Source organism: Zonotrichia albicollis, chromosome 9 (assembly GCF_047830755.1).
Source record: "Zonotrichia albicollis isolate bZonAlb1 chromosome 9, bZonAlb1.hap1, whole genome shotgun sequence".
NCBI lineage: Eukaryota > Metazoa > Chordata > Aves > Passeriformes > Passerellidae > Zonotrichia > Zonotrichia albicollis.
This window is the reverse complement of record NC_133827.1, coordinates 24,574,255-24,588,034: the sequence shown is the minus strand read 5'-3', so window position 1 is coordinate 24,588,034 and position 13,780 is coordinate 24,574,255. Positions and strand designations below refer to the sequence as shown.

The 13,780-nt window shown below is 39.1% G+C and overlaps 1 long non-coding RNA gene across 1 annotated transcript in view; it reads left to right on the top strand.

The window, feature by feature from the left end:
* The window catches only part of LOC141730137 (uncharacterized), a 43,143-nt gene that overhangs the window by 22,701 nt on the left and 6,662 nt on the right, over positions 1-13,780 (top strand). The window contains exons 5-6 of the long non-coding RNA XR_012581606.1: positions 5,147-5,298; positions 6,074-6,185. This is a non-coding gene — a long non-coding RNA (uncharacterized LOC141730137). The remainder of the gene's footprint in view (positions 1-5,146; positions 5,299-6,073; positions 6,186-13,780) is intronic.

Genomic DNA, 13,780 nt, shown 5'->3' with positions numbered 1-13,780 from the left:
TGACACTATTTCTTTGCTTGACTGAATTTTAAGGCTGATGGGATCATCCATGCTGCCCAGGGGATTTGGCTACTCAGATCCCATTAGAAAAATCTCAATCTTCATCCCAGTATTGACTGGAGAAACCATTATATTAAATTCTGTTATAGGTTGTTATCTAACATGCTCAGTGTTGAGTGACAAGAAGAAAATGATAATGTGCTCACCTAGGGACTGTAAGACAAAGGTTTCATGTTTTCTGTGGGCTTCTGTTAGATAACATTGTGGTCATGTTAAATAGGCACATCCTGCTTTTATACTGGAAAAAGAGTTTGAGTTATTGGCACAGGCAGATTCTTAAAAGGCAGATCATGGTTTTTCAGCTTGATTTTTGAGATGAGTGCGTTTTCTTGACATATTTCTGGAATCGCAATATTTCACAGAGCTCACATTTAATGTTATATCAAGTAAATATTCTCTGTGTGAGTTACAAAATGGAAATCACAAATACCACTGTACATTATGCAAATTGCAAAAAAGGCCTATCCCTATTTTTTAATGGCACTCTGTCCTTCACCTGACACCACGAATTTGTTTGAAAGGTACAGAAATGTGATCTCAGAAGAGATCTGTCCCTTTAATACTGATGTTTCTAAATACAACCATTACTTGGCACAACAAGGTTCCATTTAAACCTTCAAATTAAGCCCTGGTGGTAGCCAGGCTGGTGACACCTGGCCAGGACAGAGCCTGTCCCCTAAAATCTGCTCCAGGGCCACCTGTGTCTGAGCACAGCCCCTGTGCTGGACTGCAAGGTGCCCTCAGCCTGGGCAGACTTTCCCCTGCTCAACATTCCCTACCTTCAACATCTGAGGCAGGCCAGGGATGGAAATGCTGGTGGTATTCTTGTTTTCATACCTGACCTTTTCTGGGTGTCTCTAAGAACAACATATTTCCTCTGATTTCTTTGGGTGTGACATATTATTGCTTGCTTATCTCAAAGAGGTTCAGGAGGTTTCTTCTGAAATTGAGAGCAAAATTGTAGCAGGTCTTGTAACAGGAAAACTGATTGCTCTGAAAAAGAATTGATATTAGGACATATCAAGGCAATCAGTAAGATCTCAAACTATGAAAAATAAGGCAATATTCTAGTAAAACATGTGAATCTGAGCAGACTTGGAATGATTTGCCTCTTTTTCCATTTGTCTTGGATGCTAAAAAAGAATAGAAATGTAGTATGAAAAGCTTCACGAGTGATCAAGCCTTCTGAACTGTCAGATTTCTGTAATAAAATGTACCTCAAGATGAAGTTTTTCAGTACAACTGTCATTTTCAAATACCAATACATTCTCTGTGGTTATGTTTCACAAACCTGTATTTCATCTCTTGTAAATACAGATCCTTCCCCTCAACTCACAAAGGTGACTCCAGTGAAAGCATTTTAAGTGTGCTTCCACCTCCTCACCTTAATTATATGATTCAAACTGAAAATAAAGAGGGCTTTCAAAGGCTTATTTTTTAATAAATAGTCTCAAAGGAACAAAGAACCATGAGCTTACTCATAAGGTACAGTAGCTTCATGGCTGAGAGCAGAAGAGCTCAAAGTTTCACATTCCCTTGTTGCTTCAGTAGCTCTTTTCAAGATGTTTCCCATTTGACCTTTGCCACATAGATGAGGTCTGTCCAGAATCTTTGAAAAAAGGAAAGGAAGGTCATGCAGAGATGTCTTAATATAAGCTTTGCACAAAGCTCTTTTCATATGTACCTAAAAGCAGTGGACTATAGCAAATAAGTTGTGGACAGGAGCACTCAAGCCCCCATGGCCTGGAGGGACACATTTTGGAGTGACCTTTGAATGTCCTTTGTCAGAAATCTGCATAGGTGAAGTCAATTGTCTGAAAGCTCTGGCAAATAAAGGATGGTGAGTGTCTCAGTTGTCACATTCCCCTGCAGAAATAATGCTAATCAACTGCCCTAAATTTTTTTCTCAGATTTTTCTGAGATTCTAAAGGCTATTTTAGGGAAGCAGGGGGGTTGCTAATCTTTAACAGTGCCAAAAAATCCAAGCAAAATTATTTTGTACTGACAATCAATAGGAAAAACTGAACTTGGCTAATAAATGGTGCTGATCTCTTTAGTAGTTTTTCCTCTGCTGTATGATTTTTATTGAAACTGTCTTTCTCTAAAAGGAAGCATATCAAAATAAGGAGTCTCAAAGACATATTTTAGAAATTTGATGAAAATGTAAGATTAATAAATTCAAATGGTATCTGAACTGAAAATGGATTCAGAACAAGAATTTTCTGCTTGTTTCTTAAATATTTTCTTGCCCTTCACTTTTAAATTATATGAAAATCTCTCCCATTCTAAAAAGTTTTTCAAATACTGGTATTTTTGGACAAAGTAAACTGTGGAAAGCTTTCAGTTCCTGCCTGCAGAGTAATTGTATCTTGACTCTGTGAACAAATTATCAAGTTTAACTGAAAGGAAGGTAAGAAGCTGCTCAGCCTGACAAAATGTCAGCTTAGTTAGAGTGCAGGATGTGGGGAAGCATTCAAATGGGCAAAGCTGATTAGGGTTAGCAAACTACAGGGTAGGGGAGACTATAGAAGGTAAATTCTCTAATTAGCTGTTTGAGCCAGAGCTTCAAACTTTAGAGGTGGACTTGGGAACAAGAAAGGTTCTCAACAGGGGTTTTATTGTGGGTTACAAGACTGGTGAGGAAACAAAGGAGGGAGAACAGGGAAGAATGACAATTTTGGGGTACCTCCATCCTTCTCCTGACATGCGTCATTCAGGTAACAGAAAATTTTGGACTGCAGTAACTGACTTTATTTAAATTCTGTCCAAGAAAATAACCAGTCTGCAAAGGACCAGAATAGCAATAGGAAAGTTCTAAAAGTAGTAACCAGATTCAGAGGAAAAGGCAATTAAATACAGTAATAAGCACTGGTGAAGCTGCACCTTGAATACTTTGTTCAGTTTTTTGGAATTTCATTGGAAGAGAAACATTGAGGGGCTGAAGTAGGTCCAGAGAAGGGAATGGAGCTGGGCAAGGCTCTTGAGCACAAGGGTGGCCGAGGGATCTGGGGAGTTCAGCCTGGAGAGAAGGGAACTCAAGGGCGGAATAATCACTCTCTTAGCTAATCATTACCATTAATACCTGAAGGAAGGGTGTAGCCAGGTGAGGGTTGGTCTCTTCTCCCACCTACCAAGACAGGACAAGAGGAAACAGCCTCAAGCTGCACCAGAGGAAGTTTAGTTTGGATATTTGGAAACGTTTCTTCACAGGAAGGGTTATCAAACACTGGAACAGGTTGTCCAGGGACAAGGTGGAGTCACCATCTCTGGAAGTGTTTAAAGCACCCATGGATATGGTGTTTAGGGTTATGATTTAGTGGGGACTTGGCAGTGTTGGGTCAATGGTTGGATTTCATGATCTTAGAAGTATCTTCCAACCTAAATGATCCTGTGGTTGTATCACTCCATACTTATATTTGCCTGGGTAAGATTTACAGGAAAGGCTTTAGCACACTCAATCCATAGGGAACCACCTGATGGATTTGGCCAAAACAAAAGACAGCCTGAATTCTGGGTATTTGAACAATGCTGCAAACACATTGTTTTCCAGTACCACTGTGTGTTTGAATAATTCACAGCCACCTTGTCAAAATTCCATAAGCAGGACCTCCTGAATTAAGTTCTATGTTAATAATTCATTCATCATTATTATAATTACTGAGGCTTTGGAATGGCAATATTTAGGCTCACGTCTACTACTGCTAAGAAATTAATGCTATACATTATATAAATGTATGTGTACAAAGCTCCTAATGATTCTAAAGGCATCTGCTATTAGCACATTGCATTCCTGGGCAACCTGCAGTGTCCATCGTTGAGAGCTGTGCCATGAATTTTGGTGGCAGCCCAGCTGGATCCTCCTATTAAAATCTAAGGTAGATTGATGAATGAGTTCAGCAGCAGACCAGCTATTCAACTACACAGAATAATGAGCAATATAATTTTTCTGGGAGTAGCAGCAAGTTTAAACACTGGGAAGTAGCTGATTTTTGATATGTTGTATAAAATCTAGGCTTCATAGGGAAAGAAAAAAGTGCCTGGACAAGCCAATCTTTTCTCAGTCAGTGGTTTTGAAAGAGGTAAATTAGATATTGTCTAGGAAAACAGTGCAGATGAAACCAACAGCTGTGTTCCTTGGTTACATTCATGTTAAAGTTCTGTGTGTGCTTTCTGTTTCCCAGTTAACTGAATCTGCCTGGGGTAGCAGCATCTCTGCGTTCTGAGGAAGGCACTTCCCAATCTCCTGTGTGCCTCCTGGACATCTCCCTAATTTGAAACAGAACCACTACCACCCCATGAAGCCTTTGAAAATAATTGAGGTCTGACCAAAAATGTTCAGTGGTTTTATATGAAATCCATTTATTTCCTCTTCCTTTTTCTATGGAAAAATTCTGGCTCTCTGGTTTATGGAAAGGAAAATATGTTGAGAACAAGTGGTTTTCTTGGTGCTGCCTAATGATAACTGTTTAATATCAAACTTTCCATTGAGACATAGCAAATTCCCAACTCTTAATCCTTGCCACCAAAAAAGTGGAATATCCCAGAATTAACAGTAATATTTATGGTCTTTCAAGTCCACTTTGCATGATTCATTTTTATTTTCTCAATATTGAACAGAATACTATTGAAAATAAACCATAATTGCATGTTTTTAAATATGCTAACTGAATATATTATTACTGGGTTTTCAAAGAACAAAAAAATTGTACCCTTATGACATACCACCACTTTATTTTGGATATTTTCTATGAAACATTTGGAAAGCTTTGCTTGTTTTGTAAGACATCCATGAGGCAGAACTAAAAACTTGGTTGTGGTTGTAATCAATGCCAACTGAATCCCCACTGATTAACATCAGTGTTTTTGTTTTTCTGTCCTTTATGCACATAAAAATACACCAACAGCCACTTGCAAAGCTCAAGTTTTTGGTAACAAACTCATTTAAAATCTGGAGGGAATTAAAAAATTACTGCATGAACAACATCCCTCACGAAAACCTCATTTATTAGTCTTTAGAAATCAGGGTTCTTGTCAGTAATATCAATTAACAGATCTGGCTTTTTTTCTTTGTCTGTCACTGCTTTAGGCAAAAAAGCTCCTACTATGAGGACACCGTGCTTTAATGAGTCTAACTGAAGGAAAAGGTGTAACAGTGGTGGAATTGGTGATAGAAATTGTGCCAGAGAAGGATGAAGAGTAAAACAGGACTGTTGGTGTTGAAAATACCTTGCAGTTTCAGTAAGTATAAATATCAAATATCTCCCTGAAGTTGAAGAATTTGGGTAAATTAAATGTTAAGAGTTAGAAAAATTGGGAATTACTCTAAAGGTCCATGAAACACTTGAAAGCAAGAAGCCTGCATCCAGCCAAAAGAGGATTGTCATCTGGCACTACTGCTGCCCATTTTTCAAAAGAGAAAGCATTCCTGACTTCAGAGGGTTTGTTTTTCTAGCAGACAAAACAATTATTTTTGGATGCTAGGTTGTTAACCCAAGTCATCTTTGGCTGACCTATAACTGAGCTTTTCAGTCAGGAGAAAGGGTATCTCAAACTTAGCTCCTTCTGGCCAATTCAAGTGAATTTAGCATTGCACTGACCTTTTAAAAGATTATTCCTTTGCCATCTCATCCACGTGAATTTCCTTTTGTGCTGGCATCTTGGATACTGTGAGCAGAAAGTGACATACGTGTTTGTGTGTTCTGAATAAAAGCCTTTTGTGGATGGTTCATTACATAAATGATCTTTCTGTTTGATGAGGGGCTGGCAGAGCAGAGCTCATGTTTGAAAGATCAGGAGCATTTTCACAGGTCACTGGCTCTGTGTGTTTGCAAGAGAACAGGTCTGGTGCAGCCTGTGTATCCAAGAGAGAGGGCACACAGCGACAAAGGTAGGCCTGCTGGAGGTTTTCAGGGTGTTTGAGTGTGAACTTGGTTTTCTGCAGACATTTTCAGTTGTGTTATGTGTGCAGCTGTAAGAAACAAAGACATGTGCAGCCTTCCCTTCACTGTTACAGGCATGGTTCTGCCCTTCCTCTGGAAAAGGATCTGGCCCAATGTGAACCCTGAATATTGCAACAAAAACACCCACTGAAAGAAGAGAGAGGAGAGAGAGAGAATCGGTGCCAAGTAGGTATTTCCAAGTAGGAGAGGCTCATTTTGCAGAGCCTAATGAGGGCTGAGAAACCATGCTTCTGGGATCTGTCCAGATTCCATGAATAAGCCACAGAGAAACTGATGAAAGCTAATAATAGTCTCAAATTCCTCACTTAAGTTTGTGTTCACTGTAGGCTTGGAGTCGTTAGGAGAGCAGCAGCCTCTGCTCTGCAGCACTGTCCCAGCCTCAGCCATTGTTGCTGTTGGCCACCATGAGCCATTAAAAATGGGGGTTTTTTTCACAGACATGGCCCCTTAAAATAATTTTAATCTGACTTTTTTTAATGAAACACTTTATGGAAAAATTTTCCTTAATCTGAAAAGTCTTTCTGATGGACGGTTTGCTAAATTAGCCCCACCTTAATTTATGAAAAGCAATTTGGAAAGAACAGAATACTGGCATTGCATGGGATAGCTGAGGGAAGTGCAAATGTGCCTAGAAGTCTGCTGCTTAGAACTAAAAGTCACAGGGACTGGAGCTGATACAAATCAGAGGTTTTATCAGAAAATTCCCCTCTGAAGTCATAATTCTTATTCATGCCAGGTGAACCCCCATATTCATGCAGGGAATGAAGTGTTGCTGTCACATGTCCTTGCTATTAGCCTCTGACAGCTTTTTGGCATGCTTTAGCCTCATGGGATTGATCCTGCACACTGAAATGAATGGAGACCTTGTGACTTGAAAGGGATGGAGGATCATTTCAAAGAGTCTGTAGGATGAACTACAAGGGTGCTAAGTCCTTGTCAGCCAGTTGTGGCTGCCTTAGATTTTTCAGAATTACTTGGATACCTTGAAGAGCCCTCAGTATCCCTGGCCCTTAATATCCCTATCACTCATTTCCTCCCACCTGAACACAGACTATCAGGAATCAGTTCTAAAAGTGCAAATACACACAAGTTGCAACACTGAAAATTATTTTCCAAAAGGCTTAGCTCTTGGAAGTAGATTGAGAGGGAGAAACATAATAGAAAGAAAAGTAACTGGGCAGAAAATTGTATATGAGTAAGGTGTTGTGTCCTGTAGGCAAACATGATTTATGAATTTACCTACAGAATAGTTCTGTGTTGACTTGATAGTGACTTCAGTTCAGGAGGAATCAAAAAATGGTTCATGGCAAGTTAGTGCAAATTATTCTTTTTGACTGCAAATTGCTTAAGTTTGGTGTATGGAAAATGAGGCCAGTGATGAGTGCAGTAGATGATTTTGGTAAAAGGATTTTCTTTCAAAAATCCCGACCTAAACATTTATTAACAAGGAAATAATGGCAATATTTTCAAAAGTTTTGATACTAAGGGACCATCTATTTACCATGTTCATCTGTCTTTTGTGATTACATAGGATGATAGCTTTCTCAGCAATACCAAAAAAATGAGGAAAGAAATATGTGAGTGCTATCAGAGAGATAACAGCACACCTCTTGCTCTAGGGCTTGTGGCAGTAATTCATACATATACCAGCACTGACATGACATTAGGATGTTAATTAACACTGCTCTCTGATTTTCACTTCTCTATTGAAAAATGAATTCAAGATTATAAGAACTCTTTTGGACTCATTATTTGAAGCTTTGTATTCTTATTCTTATTAAGATTTTATTCTTATTAAGATTTTTTTTCCAAAGCTAAGCATCTCAAAGTTTTCTTGACAGGCTGGGGGAGAATTTCTTTTATTTTCCCTTATCTATATTTATTCTTAAATTCTAACATTCTTCCTCTTTACCCTTTTCCATCTTCATGCTTTTATTTCACTATCCCCCTTTCATTCCGTGGATTCCTATTTCCAGGGGGCCCAGGTATGGGCATGGCCATTCCTTGCAGCTCAGCTGGCGTGCCCTGGGAGAACTCAAGGTTTGGGTAAGAGAGATGCAGAGGGTTTGACTGGGATTTACTGAGCCTGTGCAGGAGCCTGTGTAGCCATAGGTCACAGCTTTAGGCAGGCAGGAAAACAGAAAGAAGCTGGGAAGAGTTAACTCCTATTTCATCTGTAAATATCAGAAAATTAATGTGGGTGGCCTGTGGTTTGGGTGGAGTTGAGGTCATGTTTCCTCACCTTTCTTGCTGCTCCTGTCTGTTCTGTGTTTCTTAAACCTGTCTGACAATCGTCTTCCCCAGCTGTTTCCTCAAATTGGGAAACATTATTTGCCAACAAACACCCTGCTGTTTTTCTTCCTGCAATACCCTTATCAGTGGAAGTGAGCATTTCGTTGGGATAGAAGGCCATTAGTCAGGAAAATCTACTTTTGCAAAACCAGGAGGCTGTACCTGGTGTTGTGCAGCTGAACTGACATAAATGGCACAGCTCAATTTTCAGAAGGAGACCTTGGGCAACACTGAGTGAAGCAATGTTTAATCCATGGAAATGCTTGGGCCCATCTCTTTAAAATGCACTTTGACACATTGGATGGAAGCCCTATCCTTATAAACTGCCACTGGTTCTGCTGGACACAAGGGAAGCTTCTGGCACCTTCCCAGAGAAACCACTCTTGTAGCTCCCCCACTACAAAAACCCTGCCATGCAACCCAATCCACATGGGCCACCATCAATTCTCATTCTACAGAGCAGACATTTGCTGCAGTTTAACCAGATTTCATTTTAACTGAAAATCATTGGGATGTAGGAAGGCGAATCACCTTTCTATTTTTTTTTCCACAGTTCAATTAGCATAGAAGTGCTTTGAGAAGAAAGGAAAGAAATAGGGAAAGAAACAGCACAAGATATGTGTTTGTGGCTTTCTTACCCAAGTTATCCATAAGATTCTGAGGGTCACAGCTGACTTGGAGGTCCAGAAATGGCCATGGTTCTGTTCTAGTACCGCCTTAGTGCAAGCCATGTGGCAAAGATTCAATTTCCTCTTGACTTCTGATGATCTCTATTTGCATCCAGCTGCTTGCTAGGACTTCACATGCAGAATCACATTTGGTAGTAGAGTTGCATAGATTTTCTCATAAAAAAGAGATGAAGAATGCAGGGCAACCTAAACCTGACACAGAGTTTGACTTTTAAGTGGTGAGTAGTGAGTGAACATATTGAGATGTATTTATATGCACTCTCCTCCTTGTGGAAGGAATATTTCTACAGAATCTGCAGTCTTCCATGTTCAGGTAACCCCACAATTAAGACAATTTTAATTAAGAAGTTTGGCAGCACCTCCAGTCTGCATAAAAAGTTGATTCCTAACTGAGGGAGGGAAACTTTGATGGCTGTAGATATTTTTTTCACTGTTTCAATAGAAAACTTTGCTGTCTCTCATTTAATAGACTTACATTGAATTTACTTCCTGCCCTTTAATGATGGCCTACTCACTTCCTTGGACTTATTATTTCAGAAGCTTTTATTTAAGAAAGTTCTTTCTGTAAATTAATTAATCTGTAGTGTAGATTTATTCTTCAGCATGTCCACATTTGATATATGCAGTATTTAAGTTTGTGTTCACTTAGCAAAGCATTTACTCCATTATCATCTAATAATTTCCAGTCCAAATACAGAATCTAAAGATTAATGTACTATAAATTTCTTCTTGCAGAAGTTTTATTGCCATATTAGTTATTAAGTTATGTTTGCACTGATATTCCAAAATAGGCAAGCTAGATAAGAGATTTGTTTATGTTTTAAATTAAAGTGAGTCTTTTACAGTCACTTCCGACTGAAAGGCTAAAGATTATGGCACACATGCTACCTTTTTTTTTACAGCTGGACAAATGTTGCCAATCAAATTTGAAAACAGTCAGGAAGTGTTTTGACATAGTTTTATGAGCAGCCATGCTTTTCTGTTTTCTTTCATTTGCTGGGAAAGTGATATTGTGTTATTTTTTTAAAAGACCACTAAATGCATGCTGTGAAAAAAATATTCTATCTCTCTTCAACTTTTTTTACTTCCCCAGAAGAAAATGTTGTCTCACACTTCCAATTCCTTTGCTGTTCAAAGTGTCCTAAACTCCTTCACATCAAGGAGACTAAACAAAAAATAAATAGCTAAGGCAACCCTTGGCTCCTAGATCACCTCCATGTGGAGCTGGTCAGCAGCTCAAAATGGAACATAAATACTTAACAGCAGCTTAAGAGAGGGCACAAGGGTGTTTTAGGATTCACTAAGTCATAACTTCCTTGGAACTGAAAAATCCATAGGGTCATGATTTTCCCTATGAAGCCGAATGTTCTTAACTGAGAGTCCCACTGGTATCTGTTCCAGTTAATTACTGTGATGTGTTTGTTGTGCTTTTGTGAGGAAAGTTGCTGAAATATCAGTCTGATCTGTACAGAAGTCTCAGAGATTTTAGAGAAGAAATTATTTTCTGTACTGTTTTTTCTTGATATCCAAAATCTCTTTTCAGTTTCAGGAATATGATCTAAGACTGTCAGAAGAAATGTGTCATGCATTAATCTCTGTATGTCATATTTACACACTGATTATATGATACACACTATATGATATGACTCCTAGTTATTTGTTGGACAAAACCCACATTGCGTATATCAGATTTAAGAACATCTCTGTAGCTCCAAAAGTTATGTGCTTGCATTTACCTACACAGATACTGTATGGGTAATCCAGATAAGTATTTTGCTTGGCTGAACTTCTACTTTCTCTGCATTCTTTAATCTTAGACAGTTTACCACTCCGTATTACTAATCCCCATTAAGAACAAGACAAAACAACAGCAACAAGAAAGCCCTAAGCAAATCTTTTGAAGCACATTGGTGCATTTTATATGGTAAAATGTGTATCTGTTATACAAGTTACTTTGAGGTGTAATATATTTTATAAGAGATAAATGCAGTTATCACTGTCCCAGCTAAATTTCTAGTCCTTTAAAATGCAACTTAAGCACAAGCATGTTGGGTCAGTTGAGAAGGGAAAATTCACATTCTCTGTTTCACTTCCTGAATGTCATTCCCATCTCTTTTTTTGTCAGTTATTAAAATGCACAAAGCCATGGCTGCCAGCCCACTTATCCCCTGCCACAGTGAATCAGTGTATCCACAGAGAGTGTTTCCTGTGCTCTTGGAGCTGTCACAGATGGACTGGAAGAGCTTTCTGGTGATGCAGTCCAGCAGGGGACATGTGCTCCAATGACAGCAGTGGTGCACAATTAGCATAGGCTAAAAGAGCACAAAGGAAATTGTGGAGCAGAGTGAAAGCTGCAGAACCCTTAGCTGTAACTCACTCAGGGCTTTCCAATTCTCTTTGCAATAAGGCAAAAAGGCAAGTTAATAAAGAGCTGAATATTTTGGTAAGGCAAACTATTGGGCTATTATTATATAGAATTATGAAATATCAATGGACTAAGGCTGACTTCCATATGAAAAATGTTCTTAGAAGTTTTGGAACACAAATGATGAATTATCTTGGGTTTTGCCATTCTTTGGTAAAGATTTACAAAACACTACCTCAGTTTTCTTGATCACTTTAATACCTTAAAAACGAAAAATGTTCCCAAGGGATCTCTACTGAGAAGGAGGCTTTACTGTGAGTCCCTGTGCACTGCCACACTAATCAATAGTTGTGACTGATTGCTGTAACTAATCCATAAGATATAGGACTGAAGCATGGAGGGTTTTTCAAAACTTTGTTCTGTGTCTCCCAGGAGGAGAGCAGCCCCTCCACTTGGAATGATGGGCTTATTCCAGCCTTTGCTCAGTGCTGTGATTCCCTGGTTCTGTCTGTGTGGGCATGAGAACCACCCCCTGATCTGGTGTGTGACGCTGCCTCCCCTCCTCAGCCCTGCACCACCACTTTAGCAGCCACGTGCCTGCCTGGTTAAACAAACAGCTCTAATGGTCTCCACAGAAGCCCCTGCAGACTCTGGAACTCTTCTCCATTTTCAAGGTCACAACTCTGCTTGAGGTTGATAAATTCATGAATTAATAATACTAAGCACTTTTCATCCAGGAGTGTCAAAGGTGAGAAACCATTGTTAGTCCCATTTTTATCAGGGAGGAAATTGAGCTGTAGAAGTGACATGTACAAAATGATTTTGGAAGCCAGTAGTAGATCCAGGAAAAGAGCACAGTTCTGTGCACTCAGCTTGCACTGTAGCCATTGCATCACTCTGCTTCATGGTGCCTTTTGTGCCGCAGCACACTCTTATTAAAGCTGAGATTTAAGTTCCACAAGAGCCAGGAAATTAAACTCTGCTACACAGTGTGCTCATTGTACATTTTTATTGGACATGGCCTATACATTACCTAGTGATCATCCTTCTCACAAAGGATAGTTTCCAGAGACCCTTATGTGCATATTTCTTTTGTCTTATTTGTGTAATACTGTAACTGAAAGCAAAACAGCAAACACTTTATTATTCTAATTGTCAGGACTGTACTAAGCAGGATATTATCTATTATTTTGCCTTTTTAAAAATTACTTTATCAAATGCTTAGAATACAAATAAACGTCTTTAACACTTTTCTGGGATAGCTCAGAATTGATTCAGACACTTTAGAGCTCTCATGGAACATGAGAAAAGTAATGGGAAAGTATCCAGGGTGAAGACCATCCCCTCTGGAAGAGATCTCTTGTTATGCTTAGCTTAGACATTCCTTGAAAAAATGTTTTATTCAGCAAGGATCTTCTGTCTGTTCCCACCAGCCCCTTTTCCCCAAAGGATCTCTTGACTGTCTATTATAATTCTTGTTTCACTCACAAAACACTTCCTTGAAATGAGTACTTCTAACAAGCACCTCTATTCATGTAAGCACTCCAGAAAATCCTCTAGATGGTTAAGAGGAGATGCTGAAGAAACACTCAGAACCAGAGTAAAGCTTTTATCAGCCAGAAAATTCTGTGAGAGTTATTCTTGAGAAACATTGAATGCTCTGCCAGGCACATCAGCTGCTATTTAGCCATTTAACAAGTAAAATAGCTTCAGGTACAGTCCTATGCAGAATATACAGATTAACCTGGGGGCTGAGACAGGCAGGCTGGTTATTTGACAGGCTCTGGACAGGTCAGTTTTATTGTTAAAATCCTGAAATTGCTTCTAGAAACAAACTGTAATGTTATCTTGCATTTATAAAAATTGGTTTAAGCTTAAATTTAGCAGTACTTTTTTTAACAGTTTATTTCTACAAAAGGCAGCCATGATATAATACACATTACAATAGGAGTGGTCCTAACTATATTGATTTTATTGCATGATTATTTTTCCCAAATCTTGAGCCCTTTTTTTTTCCCCAATTTCAGCAATATTTTCATTGAAATGCTTCTGTGTTGTCTCTGCTGCCTTGGCCTGGGACATTTGTAAATTTGTTTTGAAATAGAACTTAACAGAGGAAGGAAAGTCTAAGAAACACACAGCAATGGCAGCACAGTGTTTGGAGAGTAGTGGCAGAAATGAAGCCTGGAGGAGTGAAAGGAGCTGTTTGCCTGTGTGGCCAGGGCAGCACATTCACTGACAGCTCCTCCACAGCACCAGAGTACCCAGATCCTGAGTTTCAGACACTCTAGCTCTGTCTGTAGGAGAAGTGGGTCAGCTTTGATTCAGCTTTGATTTTGCAGAACATTTTCAGTCCATAGCACCTGTCACTCCCTGGAGGTCAGGCCTTATCAACTGCTTAGAGTGGCACTTTC